Source organism: Equus przewalskii, chromosome 8 (genome assembly GCF_037783145.1).
Source record: "Equus przewalskii isolate Varuska chromosome 8, EquPr2, whole genome shotgun sequence".
Lineage (NCBI taxonomy): Eukaryota > Metazoa > Chordata > Mammalia > Perissodactyla > Equidae > Equus > Equus przewalskii.
This window is the reverse complement of record NC_091838.1, coordinates 40,517,698-40,538,376: the sequence shown is the minus strand read 5'-3', so window position 1 is coordinate 40,538,376 and position 20,679 is coordinate 40,517,698. Positions and strand designations below refer to the sequence as shown.

The 20,679-nt window shown below is 39.1% G+C and overlaps 1 long non-coding RNA gene across 1 annotated transcript; it reads left to right on the top strand.

Annotated features, from left to right (window-relative positions):
- Positions 1 to 217: 217 nt before the first annotated feature.
- LOC139085325 (uncharacterized) lies at positions 218 to 2,174 on the top strand. Its single transcript, XR_011543607.1, has 3 exons — positions 218 to 511; positions 805 to 874; positions 1,841 to 2,174. It is a non-coding gene; the product is annotated as an uncharacterized lncRNA (long non-coding RNA).
- The last annotated feature ends 18,505 nt before the right edge of the window (positions 2,175 to 20,679 follow it).

Here is a 20,679-nt window from a genome sequence, read left to right as displayed (position 1 = left end):
CAAAACACAGCCTCAATTGCTAGAAGGTTGGTGGAGTTCTGGGTCCAGGCCAGCAGCTCTATCAGGAAGTTGACAGACTTGCGGCATTGCCTCCCTGGGGCTCAGCTTCTCCCCTCTAAGCCTGAGTTTTTCCGGTAGTAAACACCCATGGATTGATTACTTTTCCCAGTCCCTGGAGTATAAAAGGTCAGCTCACTACTAGGTTATAATAAAGCTTTCTCCTTGGTTTCTGGTTCATGAAATACTTTCCAGCTTTTGCACAAAGATTAATTTGCTGCAATAGAACTTGATTACAATTCAGTAGCTTTTATCATACGACTTTCATCTGGGACCAGTTCTTCTAAAAACAGGGAGCTTTTGGGGTCGGCCCAGTGGCAGAATTGTTAAGTTCGCATGCTCTGCTTCCATGGCCCAGGGTTTCACCAGTTAGGATCCTGGGCGTGGATGTGGCACCACTCGTCAGGCCAAGCTGAGGCGCTGTTCCACATAGCACAACCAGAGGCACTCACAGGTAGAATATATAACTATGTACTGCGGGGGGGGGGGGGGGGGGGGCGGGGGGGAGCGGCGGGAGGGGGTGCTTTGGGAAGAATAAAAAAAAAAAGATTGGCAATAGTTGTTAGCTCAGGTGCCAATCTTTAAAATAAAAAAAATAAAATAAAATAAAATCAGGGAGCTTTTAGATAATATGATCCCAATTGATATCAAGAAAGATTTTACTCAAAAGCAGCCTGAAGTATGTAAAGATGAATAGTGTCTATTTTATTTTTTGATATATATATATATATGTCTTCTGTCTTCCAGAATTTTAGAGTTGGAATGGATCTTAGAAGTCATGTAGTCCAGCTATGTGTGATCTAGGGCAAAATACTAGGTAGGTACTATTACAATCTATATTTTTCAGAATAGAACACTGAAGTCTAGAGAGGTGAAATAATTTGCAGAATCACCTAGCTAGGATTCAAACCCAGACCTAACTCCAAAAACTCTGTTTTTAACTACTATGTTAGACTGCCTCTTAGGTCAAATTTAAATACATGCCATCCATTTGAAAGAATTAGTTACCTATTTCTGTATAACAAATAACACCAAAACTTAAAGACTTAGAAGAACAATAATGACTTAATTTCTTGCACGGTTTCTGTGGGTCTGGAATTCAGGAGTGTCTGCATTGGGCAATCCTCACTAAGTGACTCTCCTAAAGTTGCAATCAGATGTTGGCTGAGGCTGCAGTTATCTGAAGGCTTGATTGGGGTGGAAGAGTCACTTCCAAGGTTGCTCATTTCACATTTCTGGCAGATGGTCCTGGCTGCCAGCTGGGGGCTTCTGCTGCTCTCCATGTGGATCTCTCCACATGGATGTTGGGTGTCCTTACACCATGGTGGCTGACTTCTCCTGTAATATGCCATTCAAAAGATCAAGGCTGAAGCAGCAATGTTTTTCATGATCTAGCTACAGAAGTAACATACTATTACTCCCACCATATTACATTGGTCACACAGCCAACTCTGATTCAATGTGTGAAGGACTATATAGGGGTGTGAATACCCAGAGGCATGCTCATCATGGATCGTGGGTCGTCTTGAAGGCTGGCTACCACAGCAAACCACTTACTCTCTGTTTTCATAACCCCATTCCTACCCTGCCTTTATAGTTCACCCTGTTAGTATATATTGGCCTATTATAGAACCTCAGTAAATATTAGCCTAGCCAATGAACTCAATAAATATTTGGATTCAGGAAGGTGAAAAAATTCAGTTTTTTTAACTGTTGCTAGAGGAATTACATAATTTTGGCCTTCACCAATAACTCACTTTTTCCACTTACTTTTTCTTTTCAGAAATTGCTGGCCTACCTTCCCTACAAGCCTATATGATTGTGTAGAGAACCTCAAAACTGAGGTCGCTCCTTCTGGATCCATCAAGAGACACAAGAATATGTCCGGCAGATTGGTGCTTCTCAATAGATCAGAGTCTTCTTGCTGATGATGTCCCTGAGAGAGCTTCTACAGTGAGCTCTAGTCCTAGAAAGAGCCGTGAAACAGGTCTTTTAGGTACTCCATTTCAGAGCCAACCATAATTCAATTCTATAATGTATAAAAAGCTATAAATATCCCTATGCATTAATAATGTTGCTTGGGTGATATATAGAAATATAGCATCTTGAAAAACGTCTATTTGGGAAGAAGGTCATTTTATTTTATCGTCTATAATTTACCAATATTCTTCACTCTATTTATTGCTCAATGAAGAGAAGCCACTGAAGCACTAGTTAGGACAGGAACTGTGTCTTTCCAGAAATGATGCCTGGTGTGATGTTTAAAAATACAATGCTCTTTCAGTCTCTGCTCCTTTCTTGTTCCAAGGATGTCATTATCAATACTAATATAAATTTTTCATTGCTTGAGCCATTACAATATACAGGGAATAGATTTTTCAATTTTTTAAGTTCCACTGAGTATATTAGCAAAATTATCTGACTGTCAGCAGGCATGTGGTGATGCCAGTAGCATCTCTGACTTTGATTGTTCTAAATCTCTTTATGTTTACAGGTCTCCAGTTGAGAAAAAGCCAAGGATTTATTTTCAACCCTCCTCCCTATTCCTTCCTTCGGATGGCTTTCTCTCACGTCTCTTATTCTCTTGTCTGAGTCTTTAAAATGATAAACACAAAAAGCAATCTAAGAGATAGGTTATGTTTATTGCATTGAAACAATCGTGAACTTTTAAAAATCATGCTTTAAGGTACTTTATTTTATTATTTATTTTTAATATCCCTATGAGTTAGGGCAGAGAGTTTATTAATGAGAAGGTTCTTGACTCATGCAGAATTTTACCACACCTTAGGGGCAGACTTAGAGTTGAGCCATATTCTAATACTCAGTTTAGTGACAATTCTGGATTCATACACAAATGACATACGGCAGCTTCAACTCTCAACTCTGTAATTTTCATGAACTGCAAATGGTGTGCATGCCTGTAGAATGAATTTTAGATTTCAGTGTGGGGAAATATGTAAGAAGAATCGAGGGGAGAGGCATGGTGGGAGGAGCAGATTAGAATATAGCAAACATTCTTAATTAAAGGGATGAAGTCTCTCAGGCCAAGTAACAATACGATAGGGTCACAGAATGGTAGATTTGGGAGGTAGCTTCAGGATCTGCTTCTCAGTTCCTCTATTAGGATGGAGAAAGGGAGGGCAAGCGCACAGCCTGGTGTCACAAAGCTCAAAAGTGGTGAGTGGGTCTCAAATCAACGTTTCTGGCTTTTGGTCAGGGACTTTTCCAAATATATTGCGTTATCTCAGAACCCAAAGAAGAGAGATTAATTTTCCATGAAATTTGCCTTCTTTAAATTTAGATTATTTGGAGGTAAAGACTAAACAATAGATTTGTTTGTTTGTTTGAAATACCCGGCTCAAGTAACTAACTGTGCAGACCGAGTTCAACAAATGGTCCTTTATCATGTGTTGTTTATGTCTGTCCATCGAGCTTGATCTTACAGTATAACATCAACAGCACTTCATAATTACTTCATCATGTGGGCAAACTCATCAATGAACCTGAGGTCATTAACATCTACATTAGTCTCCTGTTGCTACTGTGAACAAATTACCACAGACACAGTGGCCCAAAACAATACAACACAAATTGATTATCATAAAGTTCTGGAAGTCAGAAGTTTGAAAATAGGTCTTATAAGGCTAAAAACAAGGAAGGTGTGGGAAGGAATGATTCCTTCTGGAGACTCTAGGGAGAACACATTCATTTCCTTTTCTATCTTCTAGAAGTTGTCTGCATTCCTTGGCTTATGGCATCCTCACAGTAATGGCATTATTCTGACTTCTCCTTCTGTCATCTCATCTCCTTCCCTGACTTTGATACTCCTGCCTTCCTCTTACAAGAACCTTGTGATTACATTGGTCCTCTCTGGATAATCCAGGATAATCTCCCCATCTCAAGATCCTTAATCACATCTGCAAAATCTGTTTTGCCATGTCAGGTAACAAATTCACTGGTTCTGGAGATTAGAACATGGGCATCTTTGGGGAGCCATTATTCTATCATAACATCTAAATTTAATATTCAGTTTTTAAAAAGTTGAGTATGATGGTGAGAGCCTTGCAAAAAGTCTGAGGGCTTCAGTTTGAGTCTAATTTAGAACACATCAGCTGGGTGACCTTGGGCAGCTTACTTAACCTGACCGAGGTTAGTTTCTTCATGTGCAAACAAGTGGGTAGAAATAAGAGACAAAATGTATTACATGCTTGGTATACTCACTCATTCACAATTCTCTGAAAAATATTACCACGCACCTCCTTCATGCCAGGAAGAGTACTAGGTGCTAAGGATACAGTGGTGAGCAGATACTGACATAAGGCCTGTCTGTGAAACTTACAGTCTGGTGAAGAAGACAGTTCTTAGTCACATCTGTAGTTTGTAGTCATACAAAGAACTGTAAAACTTAAAACAGCACAGCATTCTGCTGTAGAGGGACTTGTGTTATGGGAACTTATTATGAAGCGTTTGATCTACAAGGACTCTTCTGAGGAAGTGACTCCTGATTTGAGATCTGGAGAATATGTAGAAGTTAGGGAGGCAGTGAGAGGAGGGGAGTACATTGCAGGCAGAGGGACCAGCAGGTGCAAACAGACTTCCTTTGCAGGTGCAAAAGGAAAGCGTGTGAGAAGGAACTGAAGAAGGCTGTTGTGATGGAGCGGCAGAGTAAATATATCCCACGCACTGTACCAATAGTGTAAAGTGCGTGATCCAAACTCCCACTTAATTAGGCAAGTGGCCTCAGGCAAGTCACTTAACTTTGCTAAGCCTCAGTTTCCTCACTGACAAAATAGAAATAACAACTGTAACTCTTAGGGAGTGTGCAGATTACATAAGAAAATGCACATAATTATTATGCAGACAGCACTGGAATCTTGGCAGTTTTCTTAAACATTAACTTCTTTATCCTTGCATCAACCTTATGATGCAACTGTTATTAATCCTATTTTATAGATGAAGAAATTGAGGGAGAGAACATTACATAACTTGTCCAGGTCATATATCAATTGGCAGAGCAGGGATTTGAGCCAGCTGGTGCTCTCCACCACCATGCCGCTCATCCCACAAAATAACACAGGCATTTTGTGAAACAACCCTAAATTTATAAATGAAAGGCTTGTGATTATTCATATTACCCTCCTAACCATTATTTTTCCTTCTATTATTATTCTCATTGTAAAAAGGAGAATGTAAGCTGGCTGAAGCTGATCCATTTAATTTCTTCCCCTAATTCATTTTCTCTCTAAATAAATTCCAACAAAAGCTAAAGAGAACGGGAGTAAGGAGGAGATGCAAAGCGCATCCATGTCTTCATTGACTCTGCCAGCCTCATTCCTTTTGGCTTGGATGCCAGAGCTTATTTCTGAGGTAACAGTAAAACCAAGAACAGCTTACTGTCTGTTATGTTCTTATATTCTGTAAATGAAGAGTTTGGGGAGATTAAATGATCTGGTAAATTGGGATAACCAGACAAACCATTTGAGGTTTGCCTAATTTCAAAGTCTCAGAGTAAAAAATATATTTAACAATAAAACTATATATTTAATCTTCCTTTAGTAATTGTGAAGATGCTTCAGAGCCATGCTGTTTCTCAGAATTTTTATCACTATGTCAATTATTATTGTCCTGATAAACTGCAAGAGTGCTGGCTTAATAGTCATTTTTAGTCAGTAGAATGTCCCATAATCATACCTTACTGGAAATTGTCATAGATTAAAATTTGAATTCAATTTTTTAATTAATTCTGTAAATTTACAATAACGCAGCAAATGTTTGGGGATAGTGTCCTTTTAATTCCATTATTAATGTGAAACAATAGAAAGGATTATATTTTAAGTGGAAAAATGCATAATCCAAACATGGTTTCCCAACCAAATCAAACAGATATGAACAAAAGAGAGAAGGAGCTTCCATTTGTCATTTTATGGATTGTTTTTATCATTCATAACAATGTCTGCCAGTATCAGAAGACAAGCTTTCAGCAAATATGACGCCAGAAGGGTATTCACAGACAGATCTATTTTCATAGACACCCACAAAAAGTGTATTCGTTTTTTGCTGTTGTTGTTTTAAGATTATTTGGCATTGAAGAAGAGTCCAATATCAATTGACATTTAATTTTTATGATCCTGAATCTCTAATCCCTCCTACAAATTCAGAATAAGAATTCAACTAATGAAAAAGCATAGGATGAGCCATTATGATAAGTTATATCTTACTGTAAGTTTATGGATTCAGAATCTCTGGTCGTTGAATAGCTGGGTTAAGGACTAAGGAAGGCACTGACAGCTTGGAGCCCAGCTCTTAAAGTTAGAGCCAACAGCATATCGTATGCATTTTCTGAAATAACACAGTGAAATATCTTTCTCTCTTAACAAGCTTCCTCCAGTCATGAAATTCCCTTTGCTATATTGCAACTCCAATGTAAAAAGGAGAACATGTTCAGATATTGAAAAACCATAGGCCATTACCTACTTTATCACTTATATCAAATACACTGAAAAGATAGCACATGTACAATTGATGGATTATTCTCATCATGAAAGTCTGATGACCCCACTTGGGTTTTCAAACAAGGCATTTAATAACCACTGCCTTGTTAAAAGGTGGAAAATGATCTGGCTGGTGGCCTGATAGGACGAGGTTTTATTGATTTTACTGAAGCCCTTGACTTGGGAGATCACAGACTTCTTACAGGCAAACTTAAAAGGAAGCATTAAGATGGATGAGTAATTACCTGTGTGATGGATGTCATTCTGTAAACATCAGGATTGGGTAGCTTCTCCTTTGGGTGTCAAATGATGGGGGAGGGAAAGATCACAGGCAAAGCCTCATTTGAACCACTTTTAGTTCTTTTGCATATTTATGAATTAGCTTTGTTCTGTTATAAGTATTGAATATAGATGATTTTAAAATGCAACCTTTATTTTTTTCATTTAAATTTTGGTTTAAAAGGAGGAATAGATAGATTGTTGTGGGTACTAGCACAGCAAAATGATGTTTCAAATGTTACTGGAAAAAAGAAGAAGGAAAGAACTCTATAAACGCCCTTAGCCCCCATGGCTCTGAACCTACCTCAGAGTGAGGCTCTCTGAAACCTGACGCTCCCAATGGGCTGGGCTGAGCTTGAGACAACATCAGGAAAATGGACCACTGAGGACAGACTGGGGAAGGAGAACTGAGTGGGAATCAGTGCCAAGGAGATTTGGATGCTTCCTAGGGTGCTGGAGAAGGGAAGTGATAAAGTAGCACTCTGAGCAGTAGAACAGACGTGAGGGACCAGGGGGAGTGGAGTTCTGAGTGCTCAAGGTTCTATGAATCGTGGGAAGGCTGCTTGAGAGAGATTGTGGAGCGGGGTTCCTCAGGCCCATTTCCTTTGTCCGTGCCCTCTTTAAATTGGTGTCACTAACTGTGACTTAACAAGGCTGTCCTGAGGGTGGAGAGAGAGTGAAGGAGGAGGCTGTCGAACGTGGGTAGTGCGGGAAATTCCTTAATGTTAAAATCTTTAATGAACTGAGCAATCCTTTTGATGTAGAGAAAAGAACTTTTATATCTGTTGGATATAGTGGAAAGGATGTGAGTTTTGAATCAGACAGGTGGAGTCACCTTGTTTCCAATTCTGACTCCACGCCCTATCTGTGAGACCTTGGGCAAGTTTCTTAATTTCTCTAACCTCACCTTTCTCTCACTTATCTATCATTCATGTTTTCACTTATTTATCAAACGTCTGTTGAGCAAATATTACACACCAAGTGATAGAATCACCATGATATTTTGTATATATCAATGATTTAAATATAATTATTGTTCTTAAAGGGATTCCAGTTTAATAGGGATAGTCACATATGTAAATAAATAAATGCAATATTATTGTAGGTGTTGTGGTGCCCTGGATAGATGATACACTGGACAGAATGAGGGAATAAAAAAAAGGGAGTGATTGAATTTTCTGAACAGAGAATGGAGCTGGAAATGATTCAGAGAGGAGGTAATTCTTAACTGAGTATTGAAAGATGATTAGCAAGGAATGTGGTTGCAGAGGAGGGCAGGTGCCAAGTCAAGGAGGAGGTTAGAGTCCAAAGCGCAAAGAGGAAACTCCTTGCTGGGGGTGTCTTTGTGTGAGGGATAAGGGGGTCTTTATAAATAATCTGGGAGGGAGAGGGCAGGTATCTGCAAAACAAGTTTTTCTTAGGTGAGAGGCTATATAAACTTGTTACAGAGATTCCTTCCAAGATTCTAAACTCTACTGGGAAGAAACATGTGGCTTTATTTTTGAGATTTTTGTCTATTTTATTGATCTTGAGCAACTAAGCTTTTGCCTTCTTGTGGGGATCACAAATGGATATTGTCCTGTAGCATTCAAATAATATCCTGGGCCTCCTCTGCTAGGAAGAATTGCATGGCTGTCAGGCAGCACGTCCTCCGAAGGCATGAATGAGACTATACTCTGTAGTTATTTCTCTTGTAGGAGATACTGACTCTCCTACTCATTCCCACGGGCAGAGAGCTTTTGCTCTACATGCAGCTGTGAGTCTGCTGGCTTCCATTCTGTGGGTTAAAGGACAAAGTTTTTGTATATCATATAGCAGGACAAGTCTGCCACCAAAGAGCTTACTGTGATATGTCACTTATTTGTAAAATCTCATACAGGTTTAACCTGACTTACACTAGATGAAAGCATCACCACAGCAAGCATGAGCCTTAGAAGAGGAGAGAAAATCCCTTGCTTTATTTCCTACTTGGAAATACATTTTTTAAAAAAGTCAGATCCAAGAGTGAAATCACAGAGATGAGGTGCTAAAAATATATATCAATTTCTATCGTTAAATGAGCGAATCATTTTTGAACCAAGGAGAAAAACGGATGGGCCAGCACCTGGGAGCATAGTCAGCTGAGTATTGTAATGACTATATTGCAATTATATTCCAGTGACATGATATTGTATATTAGAGGAATATATGGTAGATTATATTTCTATATGAGGAAGTACTCAGTGACTAGAATTCATTTTCATTATATGGATTTTTATATATTTGTGTAAATTGGCTTTTTCCCAGAGAAAAATTAGTACATAAGGTATTTAACTCTGTTAGAAGCAATCTATAGTGAAGTATTGTTATAAATAATGAAAGTGTGTGAAGGACATTTGCACTGATTTTTCTTCTTCTCTCTCGTAAATGCTATAGACTATAACACTACCACAGGGTAACTTATTTTGGAATAGTAAACTGCCAGAAATTTCTTCATATGACACATAAAAGAAGAGGGATATCAAAGACCAATATAATGTATTTTTCTTTTTTTATTAAAAAAATTTTTATACAGCTTAATCCTTTTATTTGTTTATTTTGTTGTTGTTGTTGAGGAAGATTTGCCCTGAGCTAACATCCGTTGTCAATCTTCCTCTTTTTATTTGAGAAAAAATAGCCATGAGCTAACATCTGTGCCAATCTTCCTCTATTTTGTATGTGGGATGCTGCCACAGCATGGCTGATGAGTGGTATAGGTCTGCACCTGGGATCCAAACCAAACAACCCAGGCCACCAAAGCAAAGGGCGCCAAACTTAACCACTAAGCCTTGGGGCCAGCCCCTAATGAATTTTTCTTAGTTTCACTATTCCTCTATATCCTAAGCCCACTGCTCATTCCTCAGCTTGAAACTTTGATTCCAGCCTATCCACAGGCTCTTTCCTAATTGTTAATATCTGTGGTATGGAATTGATTGGAAGGCCTAATCATGTGGTCGTAATTTAGCCCAGGAAAATAATTCTCTACAAGGGGTTATTCATGTTTTGCTGATGTGGAAATAATACATGTTGTTGAAAGGCAGATCTTATATTCCAGTGTGTTCATGAGTGCTAGTCCATTTGGGAGGACATATGTCTAATGAAGTTGTTTTGGGGAAAAATTTTTATGTTCAATGTTTAAATTTGAGCACATGTAATGTTTTTATTAACAAAATTTTCTGTGTCTGTTTTTTTCCAAAACATATCCACGGAATGGTAGAGTCTTATGTGTGATGAAAAACAGTGTTTCCTGAGATGAGTGAGGATTGTAAAATGAAGGTGCTCCAAATAGCTTGACTGGAAACAACGTGAGGCCTTATGAAAGGCCCAGAGTGCAGTAAGTAGGCCTGAGCTCAAATCCCAGTTTTACCACCTGTGTGGACTGTGTCATATTACATAACCTCTTTAGCCTCTGATTCTTCATCAGTACAATGGAGTTAATAGCATCTAATCAAAGGATATTTGTAAAGATCCTTACCCAGTGCCAGTTGCATTGTGAGTTTTAACACATGCTGGTGTAGGGGAGGAAGACTTTCCTCTACCTGCTCTGGGTTCATCTGGCCGGAGAACGAATTAAATTCACATGAGACAGAACAGCAGGGGAAAACTAAACAAAGCTTTATAAGCTGTATACATGGGAGAGGACAGGCAAGCTGAGCAACTTGCCAAAATGGTGGAAGCCACCACCTTAAATGTCATATCCCGCTAATGACAAAGGAGGATGTTGGGGGCGGGGGGAGTCAGTTACAGGAGATTACCAGAAACAGGAATAAGATTATTATGCAGATTTAAGTCCTTGCCTTTGGTATTGATTAAGAGTTTCTAGAGATAAAGTCATCCCCTTTCTTCCCGGTACAGAGAGGGAGATATCTTTATAGATGGAGATTTCCTTTACAATGTAAACGTCTCTTGACAAAAGGCAAGCAAGTTCCACTCCTCAGAGCCTCTTTCCCTGTCCCAAATAATCCTCATGCCAAAGAGACATATCTTGACGTGGCCAAGACCAGTCCCCCACAATGGTTAATTTCATTAAATGTAAATTCATGAGTAGCTCTGAAAGAATCTCATCTCTTACCTGGTAGTTTACTGCCTAGATTATCTGTAAATAACTTAGTTTATTTTCAGAATAACCCTAACTTGAGGCTTTCTAAGAGTCTTATTTTTATAAAATCTGCTCAGATGGCTGTGGTAGTTCGTCTAGCAGCCCAGCAGGACAGTTTTCCACATGGTAAGTTGACTCGAGCTATGTCACATTGACCTCCAACCCCTGGAGCAGCAATGGTTAAGAAGTACTAGACCAAAAAAGAGGAAAATTTATAATTAAATTTATGTATCAAACTCTCAAATATCATGACATGACTTTAAAATAATAACTTCTATTTTTCTCACAATATGTGCTTATTGTAGAAAATTTAGAAAATAACAATGTCAAAAGAAGAAAAAGTGTCCCTTTTTCCCATTGCTCAGTTGTAATTTACAACTGTTAACATTTCAATATATATCTGTCTAGTTCTTTCTATAAAAGTATAGCATGTTTTTCCCAACTAAAACAAAATCATGCTGAACATATTTCTTTGAAATATGCTTTTTTTTTATTTAATGGTATATTGGAATCATATTTTCAGTTCTTTAAAGAACGCTAACACATTTTTATAGATGTATAGTATTCCATCATACTTTGATCAATCCTCTATTTTTGAACATTTCTATTATACCAAGGACTCCTTATTCTGTCTGATGAGTAAGCTCAAATATGGGAAGGCACAGGGAACGGAAGCAGAACCACTGGACTAAGTCAATATAGCAACTTGCTCAACCTTTTCACATCTAGTTATGTGAGTCAATACATTTCCTCATTTCTAAAGCAGTTTGATCACTGTTTTTCATTAGTTACAGCTCAACTTACAGTCCAAAGAACAGTAACTGATATGGTAATCAAAATGTAAGACTTTTAGTGCTTAAAATTCTGATTTTAGGAATTTTAAAATCAGAAAGTTACCTCCAGAAAGTTCATACTAATGCTTTCTCCTACAAGCAAACAGTTTTGCACTTTGAAAAACATGCTGAAGTTTATTTTGTGCTGCATGAAAATAAGCTTACGACCAAAGTATGTGACAATCTATGGCTCCTTTATGTCACTGTTCTGGGAGATGCAAACTATTCTTTCCACATACAAGTTCTGTCTGTTGTTCTTCTCCCTCCTCCCCTCTCCCCACCTGTCTTTATTTACACCACTTGGTCTAAAAGAACTTGAACCGGTTGCCAAGGGTCTCATGTTCAAATTCTCTAATCCACTATTAATTCTCTCTGTGGTATTATATAATTCATTAACTCTGCATGACCCACTTTGTTTATTTGCCCCTCTAACTTGCAGTGTACTTGTATGGACAAAAGGAAGCAATAGATTCGGAAGCTCTTGGAAAAAATACACAAGTACTATCCATTTATTTTTCATCTTTAGCCCTTGTTTCTACAGTTCTGTTTCCTATTTCTTTGGCTTTGCTTTCACCTACTCTTGAAAAATTCCAGCTTCAGATCCCTAAATTCCCGTAATTGCAAGTTGTTCTACCTTAGAATATGACACTTGAGTAGAACACTGTAGGAAATGAGAGATATCTGAGGGAAAAGCTTTCCAGGCAGAAGGAACAGCACGTACAAAGGCCCTGAGTGAGGACCATGTCTCAGTGATTGTAAGTCATTCAGGTGGGCCTCTGCTACCTACCACATGCCATCTACTGTTCTCTTTCTCTTCTGCTTTGGCTCATTGTAGTCATGTCTTCCAACACTGCTGATACCCAGGCCACGGGTATGCCAGGGACACACACCAGAGCATTGCCGTTAGTGCTGTCCTCACAAAAGCCAGTGTTCAAGGATGATGTTGTGGTATGCTTCTATGGAAAGGAACCCATGTCTGATTTCTAGAGTATGGAAGGTATGGCCATCACTACCATCGTTTGCCAATGGTTCAGATAACACCAGTACCAATCCCACTGAGCCTTCTCACATATGGTTCTCTGGCTCTAAAATTCTTTCTATTCCATCTACCCCAAACCCACTTGGTTCTAGCTAATTCTTAGTCTTCTTTAGCCTCAACTTAAATGTCTCCTCTTCTGATTGTAAGCCTCTCTGCTCTATCACTGTCCTGTCATTGCTGAAACCATGTCTTTACTGAGATCATGTCACTGCTTTGCTCAAGCATTTCAATGGCTTCCCATCAAGTAAAAGTAGATGTGGTCCCATATTTCTAGTGGGTCCTACCTGATTGGCCTGCCCTCTCCATTTCACTCTGATCCAACCCCATCTTCTGCTGTGCTCCAACTACTCACTCTACTGCAAACTTTAACACATCAGACATGGTCCTCACTCAGGGCCTTTGCACTTGCTGTTCTTTCTGCCTGGAAAGCTTTTCCCTCAGATATCTCTCATTTCCTACAGTGTTTTACTCAAGTGCCATCTCTCATCAGAGATAGATCTTCTCTGGCTAACCTGTCTAAAATGACCTGTTTTATTTCAGATTCCTTTTCTCAGTTGAGGCAGAGAATAGTCTGAATGAGGGTTATCTCACCGGACTCAGAATTGCTACCTGCCCTTTTCAGACTCCAAATACCATTCAAGGAAGCTCTTGATTCCATACACCCTGTCCCCATAATCCACCAGACGTTTCCAGGAACACTCAGATTCTGGGACACAAAGCAACTGAGCCCCTTAGTGCTTTAAAATTCATAGAAATGAGTGAATCCTCGTATATGGTAAGGGTATACTTCTATTGTAATAAGATTTAGACATAGGATGGTAATTAATTCTCATACTCTCATCAAACCTGTAAAACAAGACACATGTATTAGGATATATGTATGAAGGAAAAAAACCCTCTTTTTTTCCCTGAATGATAAAAATTACTTTCATAGTGAAAAATCAGTACGGTAGATCTTTTATTTCATTTAAAGGAAAAACTCACTATGCAGGAATGAAAAGTCTGCTATGTTAACATTTATAATAATTTTTTTTAAAGACTCGAACCATAGACTTTTTGATGGGTACAGGCAGGTTGTGTCTTTTAAACAGAATAGTTTTAAAAATTCCTGTGATGTTAGTGGAAATTGCTACTACTTTGCTCTTCAAATGGCATCCTTGTCTCTTGAGAAGGATTTTTGAAGGCCTTTATTTGATTTTTGACAGCAGTGCATTCTTCCAGGCTGCCAGATAAGACTCCATCTTGTCTAAATGTAAATACCTGGCTACTTGACTCCCTGTCATGGAGGGCAGTATATTCTTTTTGTAGAAAGCCTTGATTTTAGGGAAGGAAGACCCCAAGGACCCTCATTAGCAGGCAGGCTTCAAACTGTTTCCAGACCCTGTGCTTACTGCTAGAGAGCAGACTTTGTTTTCTTGTCCAACAAGTTTGAGAAAGCAGTACAATCGGTCTGGTAAATGGGTCGCTGACCAGAATGGGACACCACTGTGGTCTTGCAAAGTTCAAAGCTGCTGCTATCATGGGAACACGGACACCAATGGGTCAGTTGGGAAGTGCTCCAGCTTCCCCTTGGCTCTGGATAATTATGATCACAAAGCGCTCATTTTGGTAGGTAGAGACAGGCAGGGTTGGAGGAAGAGCAGCTTTGACTTAGCCTTGTGCAGTCTTAAAGGCTTGAAGGAGGGAACCTTAGAAATGCCTCTAATAAAGCACAGAGGCACACGTCACATACACATTCATAAGGCCATTAAATGCTTTTTTCCCCCATTTTTCTGATGACGGTGTGCACAGGTGTGAAACTGCACAATTTATGCTGTCATTTCTGTAGCACTTCTAGTGAAGTATTTAGGTGTTTTTCCTAATATCTCCACTGCAACTTTCAAATCATAGTCTTCCTGTGTTAGCTGAAAGCATTAAAACCAGAAATTACCATAATAGTGCTATTTACCCCTCATTTATGGAGCTACAGTGTTATTTTTCCACTGACTTTACAGAATGCGTTTCAACCAGCAGTATTTTTGGTCTGGTTGATGAAACTCAATTGTACTTAAAAAACACAGTTGGGCATTGTATACGAGGTCTAAATCAGCAGTCTTGTCATTTCACAAAAGGGACTTCCAGAGGCTGAGGAGTATTCATAGAGTATTTCACTTGGTGTTTGAGGCTGTGGACTAATGCCTTATTTCACAGCTAATCATCTCCACGTGCTTATGTAACTGGACCAGTGTGTGCATGAAGACTGCACATTTCAACAGCACTACAAATTAGATGTAAGAAATTCTATTTCCCTTTATGTAAAAACAGACCTGAAAGTGGGGGTGAGTGGGATATAAATCCTGGAAGAGCTGCTTAGCGAGAACCAAAAGCTTGAAAGAAAAAAGTTGTGTGTGTGTGTGTGTGTGAACCCCGAGGTTGATAGCACAGTTTTACTTCCTTGATGTTTTATTCTCAGGCATAGCACTTCGAGACTCTCTCTGAACTCACAAACAGCCCTGATTATGGTGTTTGCGACAATGCCACAGGGTCTTTGCATTATTTATCCCAGTCTGCTTTACTCATCCAGCTTTCTGGGAATATTTTCAGATGGAATCACTAATTAGCACATATGTGGAAACTTCTCAAAGCAGTTTGGCCCACTCCTCATTACTTTTTAATTTTTTTTTCTATTTGCCTAATGTATGTCAAAAATAAAATTTAAAATGATGGGTCGGGGAAATTTTCAGATTGAAATACGCACATTTCATGGAAAAGGAAATTAATCAAGCAAGGGAGTTTTCTCTGAGCGGAAGGAAAGTGGTCGAGGTGCGCACTGGCAGAGAACGGCACTGGTCTGGTTCATAAGGCGCTCTGTGGAGGATTTTATTAGTTAACCTGCAAGTAAGCTATCTAAAATTGCCTCACAAATATTTTAATAACCCTGTAAACTGTGCCTTTATTTATCAGTGCACATCTGAACTTTGCTAGACTGCACCATGGCCTCCTTCTACTACCTCACCAGGCTTTGAATTCTGTACATTTGGGGTATGGTATTTTCCCAATTAAATCACAATCCACATATGTAAGAACTTGCTTTAATTTTTTTTCCATTTTAAAATACTAAGAACAATGTGAAAACAAGGTCTCTGAATGTTTGCATCTTCTTTCTCAGGTTTCTTCCTATTATTCTCTGTCAAAAAGGAAATTATTTCCCATGTCATAAAGCAAACACACGGCATGTAATGTGAATTCTTAGGCAATGGCATTTCTAAGATGACTGAAAAACCTAGGTTCAGCCAGAAAGTAAAATACTTCTACTGTGGGGTATGAAGAAAAAAAAAAAACCCATAGGGATATTTAAAAAATAGATTATCAGAATAAAACAAATGTCATAACCAAAGAATTCAGACTTGAAAAACTATTTTGAATTAGGTAGGATGATATTTTCTGAGTAACACAGACCTACCAAATAGAGACTTTGGAAGGAGAGCAGCAGTATATACGTGTGCACGATTGGATTGTTGCCTCTAAGGGAGCTGCTACGCTGTTTACTCATTACAGCTGCATTTGCTTTCTGAAGAACTCAGTATAAATGTGTATGGAAAACCGTCAGAGTGTTCTCTGCAGAAGTCCAAAAATAAGGTCTTTTAGATGGTGCAGTTTCACTTTAGGTATAAAATGTGTAGATATTTCATCAAGTGGCCAAGTTACAATTGTCATCTAGAGGATCTAGTAAGTGATATTAAGAGGTTTTTTTTTTTTTTTAACCTACTGTCAATGGCTTCTTTGCTTTATATTTCTAGGGTCCTAAAATCTGGTTTTAAATCTTATTCTGAAAGGGATACTTAAGATTTGCTTATCTTTTGTAGTCTTAAAGCAGTGCTTGTCTATCTGGGACAGCATAGGAACTCATCCTATGTGCCAATTCCAATCTTCGAGAGCGGCCGCCTGCAGACTTAGTGGGAAAGCGTGTTGGGATCTAGAAGTAATATCTGTAATTATTACAGTAAGGAGTTTGTGGAAGTAACAATATACATGCTAGGCATTTTCCATCCTTCATCTAAAAATTTACACTCAGTTGTGCCAGCTTGCTATTTTAACAGCTGATTTACAGATGAGAAAACTACATAGCATTTTGTTTCAATCTTAAGCCAGTTCAAGATGCTCTAAATCTGTGTTGTCCAGTCTGGTAGCCATCAGCTAAATGTGGACACTGAGCACTTGAAATGTGTAGCTGGTCCTAATTGAGGCATGGGGGAACTGTAAAAGTACATATTGGATTTCAAAGACTTAGTATGAAAAAGGAAAGTAAACATCTGTTAATATTTTTTATATTGTTACCTGTTGAAATGATAATATTTTGGGTATATTGGGTTAAATAAACTATATCATAAAACTAATTTCACCTATTTCTTTTTACTTTTTAAAAATGTGGTTCCTAGAAAACTTAAAATTACACAGGTAGCTCACATTTCTGGCTCACATTATATTTCTACTGGATCATGTTGCTCTCAATTAATATGTCTTCTGTTCTTTCATTAAGTTTAAATATTTTAAACTTTAAAGACATTGGAGTTTCTTTTCTACAAATTTGTGGAAAGAAATTCTTCATTTTTTTCCAAAATATTTAACTTATCTTCCAGACTGCTTTATGCCTTTGGGGCTTTGTTTTCACTTGTCCTTCTGTTTGGAATGCCAATACTCCCTCACCCAGCCTCTAGTGAAACCCGCTCACTTATTTTTCAAGACTTGTCTCAAGTATCACTGGGGTGTAAGGTCTAAATTAAGGCCCAATATTATGTGCTGCCTGGATGTCTAGTGGAGTTGGGAGGGCCTCCAAAGGCCTACCCCCAAGTTCTTCCCCCTACTCTGCTCCTGCAGATAAGGTCCTCAAGCCAGACAACTCTCCCTATCAGGGGGACCAAGGGCATTTCTGCTTCTCCTTGAGTAGTGGGTTTCAGCTCCCTGCCAGCCACAGCATTGATCAATCAAGCCAATCACATCCTCCTGTAGGAACCAAGGGGCTCCTCATCCTCTTGGTACTACAAAGCCTGTCTCCCACAGTCCCTGGCTGTGCACTGTATTCTAGAGGGCTAGCCCCATGTGACCCTGCATGGCATGTGATATCCTTCTTCTCCAGGCTGTGAGTCTATGTGACTAATAGACTATTGTCAATCTTGTCTGTCCAAGGTTGGGTGTCATGTGTTCGGCCATCCCTATAACCCAGGATAGAATCTCTCCTTCACCAACAGGGTGAATAAGAGGTGATTAAAACAATTGCCTCTCACATAAGCCTTCCCTCACCTCCTTCTTCCAAGGTAGAATTAGCCATCCCCCTCCTTTGTCAGACTCACTGTGTACTGCATATCCTCCCACCTTAGTAACCAGACCTCTTATTTGTAGTAATTTGCTTATACATCTATGTCCTTCTATTAGAAACTGAAAGCTGGTTGAAGGTAGCAACAATTTCTCATATGATTTTATATTTCTGGCTCTGAGAACAGTTCTGGTACACAGTAGGCACTCAGTAAATGTTTGATGAATGAATGAATTTTGAAAACCATTACATAGTTGATGCTGGTATTAGAAATTTCCTACTTTTTAGACACAAAGAACTAAATTGAATTTTTCTTAGTATAAAATTTGCCATTGGAGGGGTAAGGAAGCTATCTGCTTAGAGGGCAATTTGCTGAGGAAGAGAGGAGGTAATGTGAGGCAATGGGAAGAGAACTAGTGGCTTATATCTTTTCTCCACTTGGAAAGTGTGTGCGTAGAAGAAAGCAGAGGATGACCTTGGGAATATATTCAGAGAACCACCATGAAAATAAAATTGTTTGACCAACCACAATCTGCCTTTTAGGGAACCATAATGTAAATAAACAGATATTCTTTTTTAAGAGCAAAAATAATGCTCAGTGTGATTATGGATAACTCAGATTTTTTTCAGAGGAGAGGAAGTCCAAGTCAGTAGAGAGAAGAGGCTTAAAGTAGATAAGCATTTGGTGGGAGAACAATGAGATGAATCTAATCTTACAGAGGTAACTGAGCTGAATCCAATGCAGCTGGCAAGCCAGGACTTGTAACTGATAAAGCTTTTACAAAGCCAGGTCTTGCTCTCAAGCCACTATGGCACCTGCACTACAGGGACCTTAGGATGTGCAAAGTCATGGGTGGAAAGAATCACACTGAATCAGTCTTCAGCCTTTCTACCCACCCCTTCCAGGGCCAGACATCTAGTCTCCCACTGCTCCTCCATGAACCTTGCCCAGAAGACAGGAAGGGCAACCAAGGTCAGGAGCACTGCAGCTCTGCTCTTTCTCAGTTCTCTCCAATGTTCCCAGTTGAGTGAAATAGTGATGGCATGTTGTCTCTTTGTCTGAACAAGCTGGACCTCTTCAATTAATAAATGACTACTAACAATTAAAAACAATTAAAATTTTAAGATAAAATATTATGGTCTTGTTTAATTGCACTAGAAATTATCATTAAGATAGCTTATTTTAAAAAATGTCAGCATGTGTTGGCTAACTACTCTAGTTGGGAAGGACTTTCTTTTGTTTTTCGTTTTCATCTACATATGTTTTTTATTTTGAATTCTCCTATCCTTTACCCAATCTCCGTAATAGCAGATAGCAGGTTGTTTTTGTTTTTTGTTTTTTTGGCTGAGGAAGATTAGCCCTGAGCTAACATCTGTAGCCAATCTTCCTCTTTTTGCTTGAGGAAGATTTTTCCTGAGCTAACATCTGTGCCAGCCTTCCTTTATTATGTATGTGGGTCACCACCACAGCATGGCTGCCAATGAGTGGCATAGGTCTGTGCCCAGGAACTGAACCTGGGCCACCAAAGCAGAGCATGCCATATTTAACCGCTAAGCCGTGAGGCTGGCCCTGATAGGTTGTTTTAACATGCTCACTTAACAACAACAGCTTTATATCAGTCCTTAAATGGTTTTTGAATATGGCTGGTCTCTCACAACCCTCAGTCTCAACTCACTGTTCTATAATGGAGCTGATTCTTGCCACTGGGGTAAGATAGGAGTGAGGATGTGGCAAACCAATGAACACGTCCCACAAGCCAAAAGGAATTCAGTAGCTGGGCTCTCCCTTGGCCAAGTTTCAGTTCCAGAACAGTCTATTTCACTGATATTTATGGCCTCTGACCCTGAGAATCATAAGGGTTCAGAAGACAGAATTCATGGTTCATATATCACAGCTTCAGTATATATCTCAGGCTGCAGACTGTCCTCCATTTAGAATTAAATTAACTTAAAAAGAGAGTGCAAGAACCTTGTTTGGAAATCTGTTCAATTTGCCTGGTGATTTAATTTTCAGCCCAGATATGATTTGGCCTTCCTGTTGGATGGTGTCTGCTTTTCATTTGCTGAGCATTGTTCTCAAGGTCCCAGGACATGGCAGGAGGCTGCCCGCAGAATAACAGACCTTGGAGGGCCAGGTCTGTGCACACTTTTTAACTTCGGAGTCATAGGACTGACCTCTTGGCCTGCTGCAATTGCTTTGGCTTCGAGAAGGAAGGCGTGCTTTCTGTTCTGCAATGCATTTTGCGTTATTTTTGAAACATTTTGCCTTTGATACATACCCAAGCACCACACATTTTTTCCCCCTTAATTTTTAAACCCACGTACACTTCAAGGGAAATTGAATCCATATGTTTCTGATTCATTTACACACAACTCATCAAAATGTTGTTTTAAAAGAGTTAAACTCAAATCCCACAGGGGCTGAGCGGGTTTCAGACTTGGCTGAAGGCTGTTCCTTCCCTGGTCATGGCTGGATGTGAGCAAACCAGCTCTAGTGAAATAGGAACCTTTACACTTCCCAGAATTTGCACTGAATAGCACCTTTCTTTGAGGTTCAGATAGAACGCAGT